We start from the raw sequence: 23,864 nt of genomic DNA, 5'->3' as shown, positions 1-23,864 counted from the left end.
ACTCTCTTTATTGACATATTTGCCTTATTGCAATATTCACTTTATCGTGGTGATCTGGAACCAAATCCACAACGCCTCTAGATATGCCTGCATTGGATGCAATACTTTGGTTTTTCTTTCCTCCTTACTCTTTCTCCCTTAAGTGTCCTATACACAACATAAATCATACCTTTCTACTATAGAAATTTCTTAAAAATAATTCTTTCTCATTTCCTTCTAAATAAATGGAAGAAAGAAAGAAATTCTTCTATTGCTCCTCCACTAAAAAAATGAAGCAACATTTATATTTGGTAGAACTTACATGTTTTTGTCATAATTCAAAACTTTATTTATATAATATAGCAAAATAATTTTAAATTAGAATTGTCATGAAGATTTTCAATGTTTTGTTGAAAAACTTCAACTCAGTATGCATTCTAAAAGCTTTAGTGAAAGGTATCTGGAAATAAATAATAAGTAAACAAATAAATATAACTTTTAAAAACTGTATTTTTAAAAATGGTATTTAAAAAATACTTGACAATAAAATAGAGTATATAAAAGTTAGCTTAAAATCGTTTTTCTTAGCAGGCATAAATTTAACTAAAGAATCAGTGATTTTGAAGTTAGCAAGGATCTCTAACAAAGCCATTTGTTCTAGTCCTCAAAGACTCAGACAAAAATGGGATTTTATCCGTATGTTATAAGTGAGGCAACAAGAGCCAGATAGATTATGTAACATTGAAAGATAACTCATAGTTTCTGGAGGGCAGTGGCCTGGGAGGAAGAGGGGGAACGTTCTACAGTCCTTATTTCTGAACATTACCACTCATATAAATATTTCACTCTATTTTCTCTAGATTGATATTATTTCAAATTAACTTTAAATTATGCTTGAAACACTATATACTAGCTATAGTGCCTTCTTTTAGTAGAATTTGAGTATCTTCCTGTTCAATTTGAATTGATGACTCCAGTATAAATTAGAAAACCTCCTGTGTTTATGTATTTAACTGTTATTGTATAGATTGTGTTTCAGAACTTATTGTGGGGACAACTTCAATTTTGTGTTTTGTCAGAATAATTTAAGACTGATCATAGAACACTATTTTTACATTCTAGACCCAGAAAAAAACATTTTCATAACTTGTCTACTTTGGAGAACAGTAATGCTTGACATTTTTCACTTCTTGAGCCAACATAAATATTAAAATTGATTTTTTAGTTTATCCCTCACAGAAATTTAATTCTTGTTGTGAAACAGGGCACATGTAGAGGTTAAATGAAACTATGTCTAACCTGAGGAAATTTGTTTGAAAAAAAAAAATATTTTGGAGACGCCTGGGTGACTCAGTCGGTTAAGCATCCAACTCTTGATTTCAGCTCAGGTTACGATCTCGCAGTTTCACAAGATCAAGCCTCACGACAGACTCCTTACGCTGACGTAGTAAAGACTGCTTGGGATTCTCTCTCCCTTTCTCTCTGTCCCTCCCTGACTCATGCTCTGTCTGTCTCTCTCCCACAATAAATAAATAAATTTTAAAAATATATTTTTTTATTCACTGCAGTCTTTCCTTCACCTTTAAATTGTCCCATAATATGAGGTTCATTTTCATTGTAAGACCTAGTTCGTATTTAACTCTTGTATTCAAATTTGACTGGATAAGGAATTTAATTTAGTAATTCCAAGGGGAAGAAAAAGGTTTACACAGTGCATGTAAAATTAAAACATATATTACACTTTCTGCCAGCACTAGAACATTAGAATTAAGTCTAAACATAAGATTGCTGAGTGCTCATACTGGTGGGTCTGCTGGAGTTACATTTTTTAAAAGGAATACTAGAAGTATTTATTTGTATATCCACACAATCTTTAAATAGTTACTGAGGAAATACAATGTTTTAGGCACTGAAGGTGGTATTCTGTGGGAGTATAAGGAAAAAACCCATCATGTAGACAGCCAAAGTATGAAAGGATAAAATGAAGAATATAATATGATTAGAAAAGAAATTTCTTATTACAATAAAATGAACTAATTTAGATAGAGAAAGTGTATCAGATTGAGTTGAAGACTAAACAAATGCCATTTATACAGTAGTTTAAGGCAGAATAATAGGCGAAACTAATAATGCTTTCATAATCATATAAATCAAGGTCTGAGTCTCTCATTTTTCAGCTGTGTAACTTCAGACAAATCTTTTGCTATTTTGGTACTTCTAAGCTTTGATCTGTGCTGGTTAAGCTCTCTGCTAATTTCTCACTGATATTCCATAATCCACAAACCCAGAAAAGACGAAGTCATTGTCAGTGCTTACATTGGGGAATTAATACAATTAAATTGCTAAAGTAGATAGTATAACTGGGAAATCATGCATAAAATGTCTTAGAATGGAGTAGAATATAGTTCAAGTGTGCAACAGTCTAGGTAAAAAGCAAAAATTCTCTACTCTTTTTTCGGATACTTAGAAAAGCAGCACTAAGATATAGAAAAGTCAAAAACTAACCCTGATGCTATGTTATATTAAGTTTGCTACTCCCATAGCACTGTCCTAAATTAAATAGCGGTCATGGTTTTGAATATTCAGTAATTCTCTATGAATCTAGACTCAGCACAATAGCAGGACACTATAGTTAACAATCTGTACTAATAGTTTGTATTGAGAGTCACAGAAGATAACTATTGGAATAACGTGTCAGTAGGAAATTTGACACAATGGGAAGCTGCCACTTCCCATTACAGAGTAATCCATGAATACTACTCCCTCTCCTAGGGGCAGCTTTCTACAGACTTAGCTTCACAAGTGAAAGAAGATATTTGGGTGGTGTCTACATCATAGTGCAAAGAAACCCAATTGTGGTATGAATTGCCTTCATCTGCATAAAATTTCATATTCCTTTCTGTTTCAAATCTATGCTATGATTGAAAGACAAATGACTTTGTATTATTCATGACAAATACTTTATAGTGCAATATTTGTATGATGTTATACCTTGCTGCAGAAGAAATTGTTAAAACAAATACATATTAAAATACTCTTTATATATTTTGGAATTGACAACTTGATTAACGTACATCCGTCACAATGAATGGCAGCATAAATGCCATGCCAGGAATTCTGTAATTACCATGATCTTTCATAGGACAATTAGAATTAAAGGGAGGGTTAACAGCTTTCCTCTAGGGAAACTGTAAAGTATATGATACATCTTACCAGAGTTTAAATTTAATTCATTTGTTTCTATTTTATTAATGATGGATTTATACAGTGGGATCACAAAACAATGATTGAAAAAAAACCCAAAACACAAGAATTAATGTGGAGGGGAAATATGTTTTGACTTGTATCAACTAAGAATGTCTTAAAATTCTCATGGGCAACAAAATATTGCAAAAATAAATTTTATGTTATTAATATACATAAAATCAATTTCATTTGTATTCCAAATTCAATTCAAAGGAAGACACAGTAGGTTTATACATGTTGGTAGTATAGTCATGAGTAGAAAGTAAAAATTAGTAAAACTAACATGATAAAACCAGAAATAAAATTATTAGTAGTATTAGTAGCAATAACTACTGTTTGTAGCTCTTCTATTAAGTTTGAAGGCAATTAATGCATAGTAAGTCTAGTTTTTAATATAGACATCTTTTATATTATTTCCAATGGAACTACTGTCCTAAAAAGTTTATTTAGAGTAATCAAAAGCTACATAATAGTAGTTAATATTTAGTTCATATGTTTCTACCTTAAATATCCACATTCTTTCCAAATAAACAAAGTGGATTCAATAAAATGTGAAACTCAAAACTAGGTACGGGGTATGAATCTTTATAATCTGAAGTGCTTTAATTCTAATCTCCATAGTACAGTCTAAGGAACATAAAAGCCGGCTAACTTAAAATAACCCATTTTTTTTCATTTTCTATTTTCATAGGAAATTTAAAAAGATATTATTTGTGCCCTTCTCTTTCCAAATAATAATAAGATTTTAGGGGCTGTTGGGAGGCTCAGTTGGTTAAACATCCAACTCTTGATTTCTACTCAGGTCATGATCTCACAGTTTGTGGGTTCAAGCCTCATGTTGGGCTCTATGCTGGCAGTGTGGAACCTGCTTAGGATTCTTTCTTTCTCTCCCCCTGTCAGCTCCTCCCCTGCTCATGTGATCTTGCTCTCTCTCTCTCTCTCTCAAAATAAATAAATAAATAAATAAATAAATAAATAAATAAACATTAAAAATTAAAAAAATAAAAATTAAAAAATAATAAAATTTTAGATTGATACATGTCCACTATCCAAATCATTCACTGATGTTTATCAAGAAATCTGTGAGAAATAGTTATGTCTATAGTTTACAATAAAACATATTAAGTGGAGCTTCCATCTCTAGATTATATACATGGTGGAGATGGATTGGAATTATTAATGTGACAAAGTTTTTGAGGTCAGAGAAAAAATAACAACCCATTTCCATGAAACAAAATCAACCACTCTATGATACTAGGTTCCGACCATAATTCAAGCAGATTTGTGGTGAAGGTATTATGAAATAGAAATAGTTCACATGTTTAATTTTAGGGGTTTTTTTTTGAAGCATTTGAGTAAAAATAAAAGTAGAATTTTAATATAAATTAGAGGAATATAAATTATAAATGAAAATTTAAATATTAAATTTAAATATTAAAATATAAATTAAAGGAATTATGGCTGGAGGTACAAATCTGTGAGTCTTGTGCCAATGGAAAGGAATTGAAGCTGTCTATGTGGGTGGGAGTGCTATAGAATGAAAGGAAATCAGATCCAGGACTAAGTCTTGATAAAGGTCAACATTAAATGGTGGATGGAAAAGACTTATTCTGTAAAAGACACTGATATGGAGAAATATCAATGGAAATAATTTGTTTAGTGTGTGCAAGCAAAGAAAATGTTTTAATAGTAGGCTATGATAAACAATATCAAATGCTGATACAAACTACATGAGTCAAATGAATAATGAGTGCTTGAGAACATGGGTTACATCAATGCTGTTACTAAGAGACGTTTAAGTGGAGAAATGGGTGTAAAATCAATAATAGTGGGTAAATGTATTGCAGGGAATTGGTTCCTTAGGTAATGGAAATTCAAAGGTCAAGCAAGATGATGCCCAAATCAAGATATTATCAACAGAAGCCACTACCACCTCTATAGTACAGGAAAAAAAGGAAGACAGGAGTTACTCAAGACCCAGAGAACAGATTCATATATAGCAATCTAGAACCATGTGAGCTTTTCAGGTGACAGTGATAGAGGAGGCCAATCATGGCTAGAGAGCTAGTTGGGGTTGGGGGTGGGATTGTCATCTTCTCTGGGTAGATACACTTAGGTGCTGCATGGAAGAAAGTACCTGCATGCGTGCAGATAGTCAACACTGGTGAATTCGCACCAATGGTTAAGTGCCCCAACCAAAAAGCTTTAACAGTAACAATTTGAGAGACACTTTAAAATTTTTAGAGGTACATGAAAAGTAAAATATTGACTAAAACAATTATCTTAATAAACAAAATTGGCTTTTTTCCCTTTCTGTCTTATTCTGCTTGGTCCCTCACTCCTTCCTCCTGGGCTAAACTCCCAAATACTTTTTTGCTCCCAAATACACTATCTGGCCCATGTACCAGGCTTGGCTTTTGGAAGAAATCCCAATTAACAATTTGTGTTAAAAGTGGCCCCAAAGAGCAGACTTTCAGTGTAGAATTCTTTATCTGGGTCAAATGACTGGTCAGATGGCAAGAAAAATCTTTTGAAGTGGGTGTTAATAATCCCTGACCTACTGTGGCACCACAATGACTAAGAACTCACTTGCAGAAGTCTGGAAAAATAGACCCTCCTCTCCTGCATCTGAATCAGATTCTGGAGTAAATCACATCCAGATGGAAAGAAAGCAAAATATACAAACTTGATAGGTTTCCAATGCTAAGGTTAAAGACTTGAAATGGAAAGTTTTAGGACCATTACTTTTGGGTTGGAGATTTTTGAATGGATGCACTTAAAACCTGTAAATTCTCTAGATTCTCTAGAACTGTAGGAGAGCAGAAAGCATTGCAACCCACTTGCTAGAGATCAGCTACTTCTTGTCTGAAGACTCAGAAAAGATCCAACCTTAAGAAATACATTCCTTGGAGCACTTAGGTGGCTCAGTCAGTTGAGTATCGGACTTTGGCTCAGATCATGATCTCGTGGTTGGTGGCTTTGAGCCCCATGTTGGGCTCTGTGCTGAGAGCTCAGAGCCTGGAGCCTGCTTTAGATTCTGTATCTCTCTCTCTGCCCCTAGCCTGCTTGTGTTCTCTCTCTCTCTCTCTCTCAAAAATAAATAAACATTAAAAAAAGAAAGAAATACATAAGAAATACATTTCTTGGTGATCTTAATCCATTTACCCTTATTGCTTTCAGAAGAAAATTATCATGGCAAGAATGCAGGACTTGCCTAATACTACTGGTAGAAGAAATAATCCATATGGGAGTAGCCCTTCAGGCATTAGACTGAAGAAGATGTTGACTGAAATTGATGAACAGGAAGTAATAAGTAGATGTGGGCCATAAATTAATTGTCTAAATATGGAAAGTGAGAACAAGAACAATAAAAAATAAAAAAAATAAAATTATACAATACTTGAAATAACTAAATCATTAATAAATTGGTTCTATTATCTCATGGAACCCATTTACATTTAAATAAAGTAAAAAGGAAACTTTCTATGGTGCTAAGTTACAAATATGATATACAAATCAAATACAAATTTTTAAAAATTTCTTTTATAATGTTTATTTTTAAGAGAGACAGAGACAGATCATGAGTGGGGGAGGGGCAGAGAGAGAGGGAGACCAAAGCAGGCTCCAGGTTCTGAGCTGTCAGCACAGAGCTTGACACGGGGCTGGAACTCATGAACCATGAGATCATGACCTGAGCCGAGGTCAGACGCTTAACCGACTGAGCCACCCAGGTGCCCCTCAAATAAAAATATTATAAATAAAATATGAAACACTTAAAAATAAATAAGCAGTACATATATTCTTGACAAGCATTCATGTACCTATACTATATTTCACTGGTAATTTCTGGAAGAAAAATCTTTTCTTAGTCTGGCTTTATATGTTAACTGTTTAAATTAAAATAATTACCTTCTTGAATTTGCAACTCTTAGTCTTTGACCCCTTCAAATGACTCTTCTTTATAAGCATAATATTTTTTAATTGAGAATATACTTTCCCTAGAAGACAGAGGTATCACATAAACTGAGAGTAAATTTTGCTATGTAGAGTATATTCCCCATTCTAACATTTTTCATATTAAAATGTATAAATACTCCAGATTGCATATTTTCATAGTATCTCCATTTGTAGATTTAAAAACGTTTTAGAAACTATTTTTTCTTTTCTTTATTTTTTTATGGTTTCCTTGTACTTTTATGGCACTAGACAAATTGTAAAACAGTTTTACCTACACTATCTCATTTGATAAACCTGTGTATTATTAAAATCTCCATTTTACACATTTAAAAATGTAGATTGAGGGAGGTTCCACTGCTAGTGAAGAAGGATTGAAACCCTCGGTGTCTCCCTTGTCTTCCACATCACTCTTGGTGTTTCTGGCAGAGGTGACAATTTGTCCTGCCTTGTCACTCTCACTCCTATCTGAGCTTCTGTGTCCCATGAACACAGACTTGGCAGGCCAGGGTCAAGGTCAAGTATCTCAATGTGTCTCTATGAAAAAGTGTGCCCCCTCCCACCACCCAGCCAAGAGCAGGGCTGAGAGGAACAGGCCCTGGTCTCACTGGATTGTGATCTCACCAATCCTACATTCTGTACAAGATGCTTTAGCTGGGGTCACCTGTCACTGAGACTTGGGAAAGTCAGAGTTGAGTCCCTCAGGAGACTTTGAGGACAAACTTCAAATGTTCCTGTGTAAAATTTTAAAATGTAAAAATTTCATGTTTTTTATGTAAAGTCTTACAAAAAAAAAAGGCTATCCCTTTCAAAAAGAATCTTCCTTTTATCCCTTAATCCTAAAGTTAAGCCCATTTAATTGAGAATATATATATTTAAATGTTTATTTGTTTTTGAGAGGGAGAGACAGAGCACGAACAGGGGAGGGCAGAGAGCGAGGGCTGTCTCTGAAACAGGCTCCAGGCTCTGAGCAGTCAGTCAGCACAGAGCCGAAGTCAGACACTTGACCGACTGAACCACCCAGATGCCCCTGAAATGAGAATTTAAACACAGAAAGAGGGTCACTGAGCCCCACTGGATGTGGAAGGCTCTAATCCCTCTTTCCTGCCCTGTGACAGGCCACAGTGGCCCTCTTCACGCCGAAGAATCACGGATGTCCAGGGAACTCTGCGGATCTGGAACTGCAGCGTGCCTTTCCGGGTGACATTTCTTTCCTCTAACACAGTTTATTCTCAGTAATGGAAACAGGATAGACAGTTTGGGTATTTAATTATTTCCAGTTAAGGCTGAAATAGTATTTTCATTCTCTACTCTCATTTTCAAGGGTTGGTAACTTTCTGAGACCATTCATTACTATTGGGGCTGAGATTTTGTTCCAAACCCAAAGGTGAAGTGTCTAGAGAATTTCCCTAAGCAGGTCTGAGTGCTAGAAGGTGCTTTCAAGAGTTATATCCTTTTTTTTCCAACTGAGATATAATTGACATATAACATAGTTTTAGGTGTACAAAATAATGATTTGATATTTGTATGTATATATTGCAAAATAATTGTCAGAATAAGTTTATTTAATATCTATCATCCCACATAATTACATTTTTCCCTTGTGATGAGAATTTTAAGGTCCACTGTCTTAGCAATTAGATAAATATTTCTGTAAGGAAAACTACTAAAATAAGTTGACTATATTACATTATTGGATTTCAGATTCTGCAAAATTATAGGCCTGATATGTTTTATTCAATTGGTATCAGAATAAATGTATCCAATTAAAAAGAGTTCCTTCAAAAGATTACTCTCACAAGCTGAGATATTTTAAAGCACACTTGTAAACGTCATAATAAAATCATATACAGTCTTTCATTTCATGCAAGAAAACTTGCATGATTTAAACCTACATATCAGTTTTTTCCATTTGCAAGTTTTATTTTCATAATTATAAAAACTTCAAATCTGAAGTTTAATGTACCATTTTTAATTATTTTGATTTAAACTACCTAATTTTTTCCATAAATATTTTTTTTACAAAAGGGTCAGTTCAATAGTAATCCAATGCCATTGTAGATCTTAGATTGATTTGCAGGGTTTTTTTGTTTGTTTGTTTTTATATTGCACATATATGGGCAGCAAAGAGAAAACTTGCTGTCCACGCTCTTTTTCATCCCACTTTGCACTATTACAAAAGTTTTATGTTCAGTTTCTGTAACTAACTTACATAAGAATATGCTTCTGGTCAAACAACTAACAGTTGTATCTCAGTAGGCAGAAAATCAAAAGGTTTTGCTATTTTTTGAGGCAATTATGAATTGCATATTTATATCACTATCCATTCAAAGTACATTTTTGCTTCATAAGTTCCTTAATTCAATAAAAATATGTTTTCATATGATTCTGTGTTCCATCAAAACGCAAATTTTCCTATTAGCACAAAAATTTGCATTCATATTAGCACAAAATACTTCTGTTTCTTTACTATTACTTTTTAGACTGAATTTATAATAACATATACACAAATGTCAGATTTTTTCCTTTGGTGTAATGAATTCCCAGAAGTTTTCATTTGTTTGTACTAATTGGATGAGGGGGGAAATAAAACCATTATTGAATTAATTGGCTTTCTTCACTGAAGTATATGATGACACTGATATAACTGTTCTTAACTGTGAAGTATTTCTTGTGCTAAGGGAGGTGGTAAAGAGCAATTGCCCATACCTAGATGTTGTATTGATAGGAGGGCATTTGGATAAATACCAACATCAAAATTGATATAATTTATTTTAGTGTATATTATATTGCCTTAGTGTTCACAAAATCTCATTATATTGTGACAAGGTTTTCACATGATTGGGTTAAACTGATATATCACCGAACTAGATATGCCTTGTGTCACAGTAGTTCTAAAAACTGTCTTATCATTTCAATTTGGAGAAATTTTGTATGCTGAGGATTATAATCAGATTTGTTAATAGAATTAGTAAGCAATATTTAGATCCACAAATGATTCCTGGATCTTCATAAAAATATTTCATATCATTATTATTATTGTTTTATTTCTAGCATATAATTTACTTTTATCAAAACTATTACTGATTCTTAAAGTAACATAACATCTAGATCCATGGAATATTAATTTTCCATCAGAATTTCAATCCTGGGTAATATAAAGAAAACTTCTAAAAAAGCAGTATGTTGCTCTGTGTTTACATCTCCTTTCTGTTGAGACTATACTTTGATTATAGTCTCACTAAACATTTCTTTTTGGATTAGTTTATGTGAATTTTCTATTTTACAGTCATGCAAAGGATTTCATTTATTCTAATTTACTTACAATCTATTGGAATGCCACTCTCTTCAATATTTCATAAACATTTTCTTTTTGTTATAAATAACTTTTTCTATCTTTAAAAATATTTTCAGCCTATTAAGAGTCACACAATAAAATATACATAGGGTTGTTTTTTGCAAGTGTATGTTGTCATAGAAAAATATCAAACAACTGTTCACATTAAATGAGAGCCTACCGGGGATATTCAGAGTTTTCCCCAACGGTAGCCATGATTTGATCCTTTTTAAAAAGATCTTTTGAGGGGCGCCTGGGTGGCGCAGTCGGTTAAGCGTCCGACTTCAGCCAGGTCACTATCTCGCGGTCCAGGTCACTATCTCGCGGTCCGTGAGTTCGAGCCCCGCGTCGGGCTCTGGGCTGATGGCTCAGAGCCTGGAGCCTGTTTCCGATTCTGTGTCTCCCTCTCTCTCTGCCCCTCCCCCGTTCATGCTCTGTCTCTCTCTGTCCCAAAAATAAATAAACGTTGAAAAAAAAAATTTAAAAAAAGATCTTTTGTTTTTATTTGTTCTACTGAATATGTCTAAATTAAATCTAGTGCTTTGCATGTAGTAATTCTTGCCATTGGGTGTCTGAAAGTAGTTATAGGCTGGTCTTTGAAACACGGTTCATTAAATTATTCCAACTGTCAAAGATTCCAGAAAATATCATAAATGATATTTGAATATTCTAAAGACTGTCACTGTAATTAGCACAGCTGTGATCATGTTTCCTAGCAATGCATTCAATTACACACCATACATGTCACAAAGAAATCTCAAATTTTAGCCAAATTCTGGCTTGTAATGTTTCTTTTTTTTTATTTTTCTCAGCATCATTATAGCATTTTTTTAATGTTTATTTATTTTTCACACACACACACACACACACACACACACACACACACAGAATGTGAGTGGGGGAGGGGCAGAGAAAGAGAGGGAGACACAGAATCCGAGCAGGCTCCAGTATCTGAGTTGTCAACACAGAGCCCGATACGGGTCTCAAACCCACGAACTATGAGATCATGACCTGAAGTGAAGTTAGACACTTAACTGACTGAGTCACCCAGGCGCCCCTCATTATTAACATTTTAATCAAGGATTATGATAACTGTTTGCCTCTCAATCTTCATTTAAGCCAAAAGTCTGTGTTTTCACAAGTAAAAAAAAAAAAATCAATGAAGCAGTCATGAATGTATACTTAGTTGTTTTCTTCCTCTTGTAGTTCAAAATTATGTAATAGAAATCAGTTGTTTAACATGGTATTGACCTTGTTATAATCTACTTGACTTGAGCAATAGTTTCTTTTAAAACTTCATGTATATTATACAATTTTACTGGTAATTAAACTATAATCTTGTTTGAGTTCTCCATCCTAAAGGGTAGTCCTTTGTTTTATCACATTTTATCTAAAATGATTTGGTATTCAAGCATCAAATTTTGAAATTACTTCTACAAAAACCAGAAAACGTATATGGTTTCCTGGAAATAGTGAATGATTAATACTATGATAATTACCATTATGATTGACTAAAAGTTAGACATACATTATATTTTAAGTACAGCATGTCAATGATCCATACAATATAACTTTGTTGAATAACTATTGTGTAGTTTACACTATCCTTTTCTTTTTCTTGTAGTAATTGCTGTTTTTTGTTCAAGTGGAAACTGCCCACTTTCATCGTTTCTAGTTCTTAAAAATTAATCCAAACCACCTTTTAAAATATTTTTCTTCCTTTCTTCTCTGCCTTTTTTCCCTGGGTTTCAACTTCATAATTTTTATATCTATCAAGATTTCACATTTCATTTATTCCCAACCACTTAAATGTTTAAAAATGTAAGCAAATTGTATTTTGTGTAAAAAAGTAATACACTGTCTTAAAAGTAAAAGACTGATTTAATGCTCCATGGTTTCAGAGATCCAGAGTCCTTCTATTCTAATGCTAAAACAAATGTGCCCTACATGTTGTGATCCACATTAAAAACAACAGGATGTAGGAGGAAGTTTTAAAAACATGGATAAAATGTAAAACCCAGCAGGAAGTTGACACTCTGCACTTCCATTTCCATCTAGAATTTAATATCACGTCCACTTGTATCTAGAAGTCAGGCTTCGAAAGCATGTTTCTTTTAGTAGATATGTGTCTGGTGGGGGGAGGGGGAATTTAATAAAGATGAGAAAGAAGAAAGAATGAAAGAAAGAGAAAGAAAGAAAGAAAGAAAGAAAGAAAGAAAGAAAGAAAGAAAGAAAGAAAGAAAGAAAGAGGAAAAGAAAAAGAGGGAGAAAACGAGAAAGAAAAGGAGAAAACGAGAAAGATGGAAGAAAGGGAGGAAGGGAGGAAGGAAGGGAACAAGGAAAGAAAAAGCCTATCATGAACAATTAGTATTCTCTGTAAGTTTGGATCCCCAGTTATTTAAAAGTTTGTTGTTGTTTTAATTAGAACCATTGAGTGACATTTACTCAGTGTTTGCTTGTATATGAGATTCTTCTTCTTGCCCTTGAATCTACTGCTATACACTGCTATATTTAATATTATCTTTGTTCTGAAATAATATTTCTTTTCTGAATTAGGAGTGGAACATATGTAAATTATCTGTTAAATTAATTTCATAAGATTTTATTTAGAATTTTATGTAATAGGTATAATGCATGAAACTAAATGTATATTCATATATATATGAATGTATAAGGATAAATCTGTAACTTAGTTTTATATGTGTTATCCTTTTCAAGCGTTTTAAGAGTTTTGGAATGAAAACTTCATTATCACAAAATGAATGTGAAATGTTCAGTATTTATTTATCTCAAATATATTTCAAAATTATACATCCACATGCACAAATCATGGCTAATACAAAGTCTCTATTGATCATTAAAATTATATTTAAAAATCAGCTAGATTTTGGCATTGATTGCACCTTGCATTTTTTTTTTTACAGTTTGTCTTCCTCATATCTAATTCTGCACTTCTCATTTCTAATTCTGTTTCCATTGGTAGTTTTGCATTTTTTGTTTATTGGATTGTCAAACACTTATCTATTTTATTTAAAAAACAAACAAGCTGCTGTATTTACTTATCAAATTGAGGCTCATATTTATCACTGCTGAGTTGTCTGAGGAAAGAATATAAATCACACATAGAACATTGTGTTGTTTATTTTGTGAGGTTATATGGCACTGGGATATAAGTCCATGAATGGTAGGTAGCATAAGAGTCTTGGTAGACAGAAATGTGCCTCTTTTTAATCCTTAGAGAAAGAAATTATAGATGTCTGATACATAAGGTATGCCCTTTTGCAAGGATGCAAACAACTGGAAGTTGTGGAAGTAGAGCAGAGTAATCCTTTATAAATGTAAATGTTTTTTAAGGTTAATTTCAGTGTTGAGATATATTTTCACATGACTTCCTTTTTCTGAAGCGTGATGAAAAGGAAGGAATTGGATCTATAGGCTACAGTTTTTTATTTTCATTAGGCAAAACGTTTGTAGAATATTTGAAAAGACATCAAAGATGGTTTTATGAAGGACTCTTTAAGATAGAGTGGAGGAGAGGGAGTGGAACATGGGAAAAGGAAACCAAGATCTACATGGGTTATTCAGGGCACAAAATAATAGGGTTATCATATTGATGGAGATATGATAGGAAGATGAGTTATGCTTTTCTTATATACAGAAAACAAAATAATCTGTCAACTCAAGGAATTGCAGATCAGTAGTAAAGGGTCTAATAGTGAAAAATATTCACAGAGAATCAAGCAAAATCCTTGAATTGATATAAGAACAAAGAGCTGCTACAAGTAACACCTACATACAAGATAAATGCAGATCAACACATAGTGACTCTGTTCCCTGGTCACTCAATGCTCGTCCCAGATGCACCAAAGGATTGGAGACCTGAGACAAGATTGAGGAGATAAAATTCATTGATCTGATAAGTTACACTTTCAAGAGTGAAAGTGGGCCACTGTTGGAGCAAGAGTGGCAATGGCCCCAAGAAGCTCTAGCTTCATCCTTTTAAACCTGTTTTGTGTACACATAAATTTGGCTTTGATTGACATTTTTGATTGTAAGCTGGTGGTTATAGAACATTTTGGCCTCTGCACATGGCACCTACCCATGATGCATTCTCTTATAATTGTATTTATTTATGTATTGTACATTTATGAGTGTCTAATGAGCTTTTGTTGTGACTTTAAAGGTACTTAAAGGCAAGTTGTACCCTTTGTGTGCAACTTGGAAGATCTTGGAAGTCCTCTTGTGGCTTTTGAGCCAGCTCTGTGGTTAGCCCCTACCTGTTCTGTTAAGTCCATAGAGGTGGCTCTGAAGTTGTGGCTGTCAACCCTGGGAGGTGTCACCGAGGGTGTTGCCATCTCCTGCTTTATCCCTCCTTGTTCATGCCTAACTGCCTAACACTCCGTCCTCAAGTGATTGAACCCCAAATCATTGGGAAATGGGATAATGGCTTCTTCAAGCTGTTAGGAGGCATTGTGAAGGTTTTGAGAGTTCATCACTTGCTGACTGTCCAGAGAGAAGGCAGTGGTGGCTGGAGGTGTCCAACCAAGAGACTTCCAAAAGGGAAAGGGTTGTACACATCTAAGGTTAGTATCTTTGCTTGAGGACCAGTTGGAAATTGACTACACTTAACCTGGAGGAGACAAAGAATACCAACATTTTGATTAGTTTTGGTTTAAAGATTAACATTAAGAGAGCCCCTAGAATGAGGGGACTAAAGGAAGTAAGGGTGTAATTGTAAACAGTTGTGAACAGATGACCCAGGAAGACAAGTGTTCCCTTGGTATGGAGATTTTTAAGTAAGGCAAAGAAGGAAGTAAAGGATTTGGAGGAGAAATGATCCCAAATCGGGGACAAAGAATTGAGCTGTAAAAAGGATAAGGTGGCTATGGCAAACTCTATTCCTTTTTTTTTTTTATGTTTATTTATTTCTGAGGGAGAGAGAGAGAGAGAGAAGCAGAGAGAGAGGGAGACACAGAATCTGAAGCAGGCTCCAGGCTCTGAGCCGTTAGCTCAGAGCCCAATGCAGGGCTCAAACCCACGAACCATGAGATCACAACCTGAGCCAAAGTTGGAGAGTTAACTGACTGAGTCACCCAGGTGCCCCTGGCAAGCTCTTTTCTTAATGAGATAACACAGAGAAAGACAGAAGACTTATTTGTCATGGAATCTTTTTTTTTAAGTTTATTTATTTTGAGAGAGAGAGAGAGAGAAAACATGCATGGGGGAGGGGCAGAGAGAGAGGAGAGAGAGAATCCCAAGCAGGCTCTGTGCTGTCAGTATGAGCCTGATGCATGGCTTGAACCCACGAACCACGAGATCATGACCTGAGCCAAAATCAAGATTCAGTTGCTTAATTGAATGAGCCACTCATGCCCCCATGAAGAATCTTTTTGAAGAGTTAACTTCAAGTGTTCGAGGGATTCACTAGGAGTAGACATCTGTGGTGTCTGCTGGGGGTTGATTCCAGGGTTTAACTCTGGAATGATGGATCGAGCTAGGGATTCCTGGTAACTTGATGGCTATAGGGGAAGACAAAACAACTGGAAAAGGCCCTTTCTAAGTACGTTCCAGTTTGGACTTAGGGCAGCCATCTTCTCAGATTTTGATTAGAACTTGGTCATCAGGTTCAAATAGAGAATGTGTCTCTTATTTGGTAGTGGAAACTGTTAGGATGCATTCCTTTAAAGCCTGCTGAAATTTGGAGAGAGAGATGATATGAGTTTGTATTCCTAGGGTCTCTGGATCTACCAAGAAGTCTGTAGTGAGGAAGAGTTGCCAGCACAGGGCCTCAAAAGGACTTCAACCCAGGGCCTCCTTAGGAGCTGACTACAGAGAAGAGAACGTGGCTAGGTTTCTTTCCAGTTTAGTGATATTTCTTGCGTGAGGTTTTTAATAATAATTTTTGGGTATAGGCTGGCCCTTTATACCTTTATACCTGTGGTCTCTAAGCACAATAAAGGTGGTATTTGATACCCAGTGCTTTGGAGACAGATTGAACTACGGTGGCCACAAACGAGTGTCCATTGTCACTTTGAAGTGACTTTGGGAGGCCAAATCAGGGGATTATTTCCATGTAGAAGTTTGCAGACTACTTCAATTACCCTTTTGGTCTGTGTGGGGTATGCTTCTATCCATCCTATGAAGGTCTCAACTGCATGAGGAGGTATTTGTATCCTCTGCAGGGTGGCATCTGAGTAAAATCCATCTGCCAGTGTTCCTCAGAGTAGTATTCATGCCTCTGTATCAGTTAGATTAATTGAAGCCAATGGATGCCCTCAGGGCTGGTATATGTTCAGGTGGGGTAAGAGGAGGTTATTTGTTGAATCACCTGGGACAGCCCTTTACCTTGGAATGTTCTGGAAATGAAAGTTTGTAAGGCATCTCCTCAGGGGTAGCACTGAGGGTGTGGCCAGCACGTGCTTTATCCCTCCTCCCTCCTACCTAACTAACTGCCTAACAACCCTGGGTGTGATATGTAAGCATGAGGTATGTAGTAGCAGCAGAAAAAAGTTATGGCTTATTTGCCTCTTTTCTCATAGAGTTGGAGTCTTTGTCAACTCCTCTTGAAGCAAGCTTCTGACTGTTTTGATTACTACAGTGTAGCAGGAGCAATAATGCTATGACATCCAAAGAAAAATTACAAAAGGCCCTCCAGCTTCATCTTGGTCCCTTTTGGAATGGTCCCTCTGTGGGGAACCGGGGTGACTCAGTTGGTCGGGCGTCTGACCTCATCTCAGGTCATGATCTGTGAGTTCAAGATGAGTCTGTGAGTTCAAGCCCCATGTTGGGCTCTGTGCCGACAGCTCAGAGCCTGGAGCCTGCTTCAGATTCTGTGTCCCCTTCTCTGCACCTCTCTCACTCATGCCCTATCTCTCTCTCTCTCTCTCTCTGTCTCTCTCTCCCTCAAAACTAAATATTAAAAAAAAGAAAGAATAGTCCCTTTTAATGGGCCTTCCAGATGTTCCTTACTGGCCCCCATTTCAGGCTATGAAATTCCAAGCCACCAAAAAAAAACCTCATGTAGGTACTCTGATCAACAGTCCCAGCTGAGTTCAGCCTAAGAGTAATCCCAGCCCTGTCATCAGACATATTAAAGAAAAAGAAAAAAAACTTCAGTTAATTTCAGCCGCATCATTTGTGTCCCTGTCAGGTTTTAGAGTCTTCTCAGATGAGGACCCAGTCTTTGTGGAGCAAGAACAAGCTGTCCCTACTGTGTCCCCTCTAAGTCCCGATGCAGAGAAACCATGGCCATAATCAAACGGTGCTTTATACCTTAAATCAGGGTCATTTGTAATCAGGAAAAAAATCACAAACTCACATGTGGTTGATAGGAAGGGAAGTTTTGCAATGAGCTGAGAACAGAAAGTACATATGAGGCAAGAACAGGAAAGCTACATTATTAATATGTATATTTACTTACCCTTTTATATGTAATTTGGAATTTTGTGACAGATACATATATACATCCATCCGTACATAAACATGCAGTGAATACCACCTCTATGCACATTTAGGCTAAAAAACAAATTTATGATCTAGCAATATATGCCAAATATTGCTGCACATTCTTTTAACAGAAATTCTTATTATACATTCTTGATGAGACTAGAATCCAAGTGAATATTTCTGTTTAGAGAAAAATATGTTGTGATAAAAGTATGTTTCAACAAAAAATTGGTAGATACTTTTTGCAGAAAATTAAACGTAATATATTGACGTTTCGTATCATCTAAATAATTTCGATTTTATTAGTTCTACAATATTCAAATAGTTCAAATTTTTAATTGTACTGTTTTTGTTTTCATAATTTATTAAAGTATAAATGATAAAAGGAAATATGTATACATTACATATGATATAATATTTATATGCATATTATTATAGATTATATATGTATTATAATTATAATACTAAAATATTATATATACATATGTAATATTTCAGGTTCACCAATGTACTAAATTTTAAAAACTGAAAATACCCTATTATTACCCCCAAGATGGAGATCATTTCTGTAATCCAGAAAATTCCTTCATTCTTCTTTCCGGCTAAACTTTGCCTGCCATTCATTGAACATTACCATTTACTGATTTTAGCATGAATCAGTTTGCTTGTCCATTTATTTTATATAAATGGAATCATAGGTGTAGTAGACAGTCTCTAACATGACCACTAATAATTCCCACTTCCTGATCTTCATGCCCTGAGGTATTTCCCTCCCCTTGGTGTAGGCTGGACTTAGTAATTTGCTTCTAGTGACTGGGATATGTCAAAAGAAGGTTACTTCTAACATTAAGTTACAAAGAGACTGTGTCTTCTACATTGGGAGCTCTCGCTACCTCCCTAGAAAGTCAGCCTCCACCGAGCTCCACAGAGCAAGGAACTGAAGGAAGACTCACAATCCAATACTTCAGCAGGAAACAACTCCCCCAACATCCACATGAGTGAGTTTGAAAACAGATCCTCCCCTTATTGAGCCTTCAGATGCCACATCCCCAGTCAATACTGACTGCAAAGCTGGGAACTTGAAGTCAGAGGTACCTAGTTAAGTTGTGCTCAGATTCCTGACCCACACAAACTGTGAAATAAGAAATTGTTGTTTTAGGCCACTAGGTATTACTGTAATTTGATAAGCAACAATAGATAACTAATACATATATGATGCAGGTTTGGGTTTTCTTGTGTTCAACATGTTTTCAAGATAACATGTATTTGGAATTCATCCGTGTTATAATATGTAGCAGTAGTTGATATTTTGCTATACCTAAGTAGCATTACATTCTATGAAAATGCTAGAATTTTTATCATCCCCAGTTGTTGGAATTTTAACCATTTCCTCTTTTGGTCTACTATGAATAAGACTGAGTAAAAATTGGGTTTTTTGTTCCTTCGTCAGAACATATAAGTACATTGTCTTTTTAAACTACATTTCCTTTTTCACACACCCATTAACAATATGTAAGAAGTTAACTTGTTCTACATCCTCTCCAACATTTTGCATTATAATAGTTTGCTTAATAGTAGTTGTTCTAGTGGTAGGAAAGCATGATCCATTGTGGTTCAGTTTGTATGTCCTTGATAACTAATGATATTCATAATTTTTCATGTGCTTTTTCAACATTTGTATATTTTTTTTAGTGACATCTGCTCAAGTTTTGCACTGTTTACCTATTTACTTATTTATTTATTAAATTCAATGGCTGTCTTCTAAATACTGATTTCTAAAAGTTCTTTATATCTCAGAAATAAGTGTTTTTTCAGATAAACCTACAATGAATATTTTCTCCCAGTGTGTAGCTTATACATTCGTTTTTCTTATGGTGTCTTTTGATGAGCAGATTAGCTATGCTCATTCATGTATTTACATATTTACCTTTTATTTTAATCTTTATTTCCTCCTACACATTTGGACTTCCATCTGGTGTCATTTAACTTCAGAATAGAGAAATTTTCATCATTGATTGTTGCACAGTTCTCCTAAGACAATTAAAGTAGATTTTTAAAATTTATTTTAATGTATTTATTTTGCTTCATTTTAAAAGATGTTCTAAGATAAAGAATTCTAGGTGTATTTATGTATTGTTGGGGAGAATACAAACAGGCACAGCTACTGTGAAAGTAGCATGGAGTTTCCTCAAAATGTTAAAATTAGAACTACCCTATGGGGCGCCTGGGTGGCTCAGTTGGTTAAGCGTCCGACTTCACCTCAGGTCATGATCTCACAGTTTGTGGGTTCGAGCCCTGCATCGGGCTCTGTGCTGACAGCTCAGAGCCTGGAGCCTGTGTGTCTCCTCTCTCTGTTCCTCCCCCGCTCATGCTCTGTCTCACTCTCTCCTTCAAAAATAAATACAAACATTAAAAAAAAAAAAATAGAACTACCCTATGATCCAGCAGTGACACTACTGGGTATTTACCCAAAGAACATAAAAATACTAGTCCAAAGGGATACATGCATTCCTATGTTTATAGCAGCATTATTTACATAATAAATAAAACATAAATATATGGATGCAGCCCAAGTGTCCATCAATCGATGAATAGTTAAAGAAGATGTGGTAGATATATGCAATGGAATATTTTTCAACCATAAAAAGGGATAAAGCCTTGCCATTTGTAATGACATGGATAGAACTAGAGTGCACTCTGCTAAGTGAAATCAGTCAGTGAAAGACAAATACCATATGACTTCACTCATACGTGGACTTTAAGAAACAAAACAAAAGAGCAAAGAGAAAGAGAAACCAAGAAACAGACTCTTAACAAAAGACAACAAACTGATGGTTACCAGAGGGGAACTGGGTGGGAGGATGGTTTAAGCGAGTGATGGAGATTAAGGAGGGCACTTACCGTGATGAGCACAGGATGATGTATGGAATTATTGAATCACTATATTGTACACCTGAAACTAATATAACACTGTATACTAACTGGAATTAAAAAAAGAAAAATAAAAGAATTCTGTTCTGCCCCCAGCACTCTAAAGATATAATTCCAATGTCTTCTTTCTCAGATTTTTTCTTCTGATAAAACTTTAACCATCATTTTTGTTTACTTATTTATTTGCAATATGTCTTTCCCCAATATTTTCTGTTATTTCTTCTTTGTATTTAGTGCACAGACCTTTGACTGTGATGAGTCGTTTGATTTTCTTTGTGTTTATCCTGTTTTGGACAGACTGAGCTTCCTGAATTTTTGAGTTGAGTCATTATAACACTTTGGGAAAATTCTTGGCCACTCTTTTCTTAAATATGTCTTGGGTCCAATTTCTTTCTGCTCCCTTGGGACTCAAATTAAATGAATGCTAGAACATTTGATGTTTTCCACAGATCTTGAGTATTCTCTTTAATTTTATTGTTTTTACTCTTCATCTTTGACATAATTTATAGATTGGCTTTAAGTTGACTGATTCTTTTTTTTTCAGTTGTGTCTCATTCTGAATTTCAATAATGGGTTTTTAACATTATTATATTTGTTAGTTCTAGCCTTTTCATTTGTTTCTTTTAATAGTCTCCATTTCTACGTTGAAAATTGCCATCTGTTTATGTATCAACTTTTTCCAAACTTTTTATCTAATATTTTTCAGACTTATTTAAAGTTTTTTTTTCTGATTATTTCAAAATCTTCTTTTGAACTTTTCTCTCTTGAATATGGGCATATGTTTGTGTTACTTTGGAATTTCACAATGTTAATTGTATGTAGATTACTGTCTTTAAAAAGAACAAACGGTGGAGGTTGACACAAAAAATGTGATTTCCAGAACATACCCCATATCCTATCAGGCTGCTAGATTATATGACTGACATCTAGTCAGTAGCTTAGCTGCATTTGACTTTTTTTTTACACAAGTTTTGTTAATTCACTTCACCACTCACTTCAAATATTTTGAGACCATGATCAGTACCTGCCCTTTCATAGGAATGGGATCTGAGTATCTCACTTGGATTTATAGCTCTGATAAAATACATCTCTACTGTGGGAGATTCTTTTTGATTTTCAACCTACTTCTAGATTTTTCGGTGTGGGTGTTTTCTATGCTCTCTGCTCTGCTCAATTTTTAACTGTCTCATATGTCCTCTCTTCATGACACTCGCCTGTTCATGGCCTTCATCAGGCTGCTGCCTGGCACTCAGTGCCAGCCATTGGTGCTTTGAAAGTGCTTCTCAGCTCTTCTGCCTTGTCCTGACACTTGGGCTGTTGCCTTAGATGCTGGAGAGCTTTATGCCACTTTATGGAGAACTGTGTCAGCTCTGGTTCCTGGCGCCCACCTATTGGCATTCTCTTCATATGTACTTGGTGAAGACCATCAGGGAAAGTGTTGCCAAGTTGGAAGACACTCACTCCATGGCTGGAAATCCTTAGGGCTCTAATTCATCATGCCGGCCTATACACCGACACATAGCCCTTAAAATCGGTTGTTTTTCTCCCTTTTCTTTTTCTTTTCCCATGTGTTCCCATTCTGTTCTGCATCCAGAATAGAAGATTTCTGGGATAAGTAACTAAGGGAATATTATCTCTGATAAAGGGCAATTCTTTTTCTAGAATTTGTTTTGTTTAGATTTTGTAAATGCTTCGTGCTCTGACAGGGAAGAGAAAGCTATGACTTTATAATTTATTTGGCTTGATCATATTGTTATAGTAGGAGTGACGGTCACTTATAACTTACTACATTCTAACCAGAGCAAAATTATTTTTAATAAACATTTAACTTTATTCACAAAGAAAGATGTCCACCATAATAATTTTATTTTTTATTCTGTTTCTTTGTATGTGACACTCTCATATGTGAAAAGTTTAATTTTAGACATGAGTCACTTCTTAAAATGTTGTTTAATAGCTTTAGTATTTTCAGAATAATAAATATATAATTTAAGTTCTCAATTTATATATTCAGTTGAGAACTTGAAAAGTGTTTCATTCTCATATTTTCTTCCATGAAATTTAAGCTTTATATAAATCTAGAACTCATGTATTAATTTAATATTGGTAGAGATACAAAAATGCTAAGCCAGTTAATCATTGTATTTATCACTATCAATTATACATTTGTAAACTGTTTTTGGTTCAGGTCATGATCTCACGGTTTTGTGAGTTCGAGCCCTGTGTCAGACTCTGCGCTGGAAGCACAGAGCTTGCTTGGGATTCTCTCTCTCTGCCCCTCCACCACTCACACTGTCTCTGTCTCTCTCAAAATAAATAAATAAACTTAAAAACATTTTTAAAAAGCTCTGAGGAGGAAAATAAGTGTGTATATTTTTTTATTAAATTATTTATTTTATTTTATTAAATTTCAAATGCACAGTTAACACCTATACACCCTTCAAACAGATGCATCAAATGTTAGTATCTTGCCACACCTGTCCCTCCTCTCTTTATCTTTCCTTTTGCCAAATGACTGCAGATGGGAGGAAATTCCATCCATGTATGTCTCAGGAAAAGGCCATCAGGTCTATGTAACCATAATAAAGTTACTATAAATTACCTATTAAAATCAAGAGACATAAAAATATAACCAAACAAAATAGACTTCCCTATTTTCCTTGGCTGGCTCCACAATTCCCTTTTTATCTTCTAATTTTTCCGTCCAGATTCCTATACAGCATGTTTCTGTGAAGTCTCTTTTATCTTGCCCAAGCTACATCATCACCGTTGCTCCTCTCTATTCTTCATGACTTTTGAAGAGTACACACCAGTTACACTGAAAACGTGTCCTGCATTGTGAATTATCTATTTCCTTTTGATTAGATTCTGTCAATAATTTCTAAAAATCACATTAAATAGATGATGCTGTCGAACTCCTTCTATCCAACATGCATACGAGGGTGTCCCACATTTGTGATGGAAAATTGAA

The sequence above is a fragment of the Felis catus genome, chromosome A1 (assembly GCF_018350175.1).
Source record: "Felis catus isolate Fca126 chromosome A1, F.catus_Fca126_mat1.0, whole genome shotgun sequence".
Lineage (NCBI taxonomy): Eukaryota > Metazoa > Chordata > Mammalia > Carnivora > Felidae > Felis > Felis catus.
Note: the sequence above shows the minus strand (reverse complement) of the source record.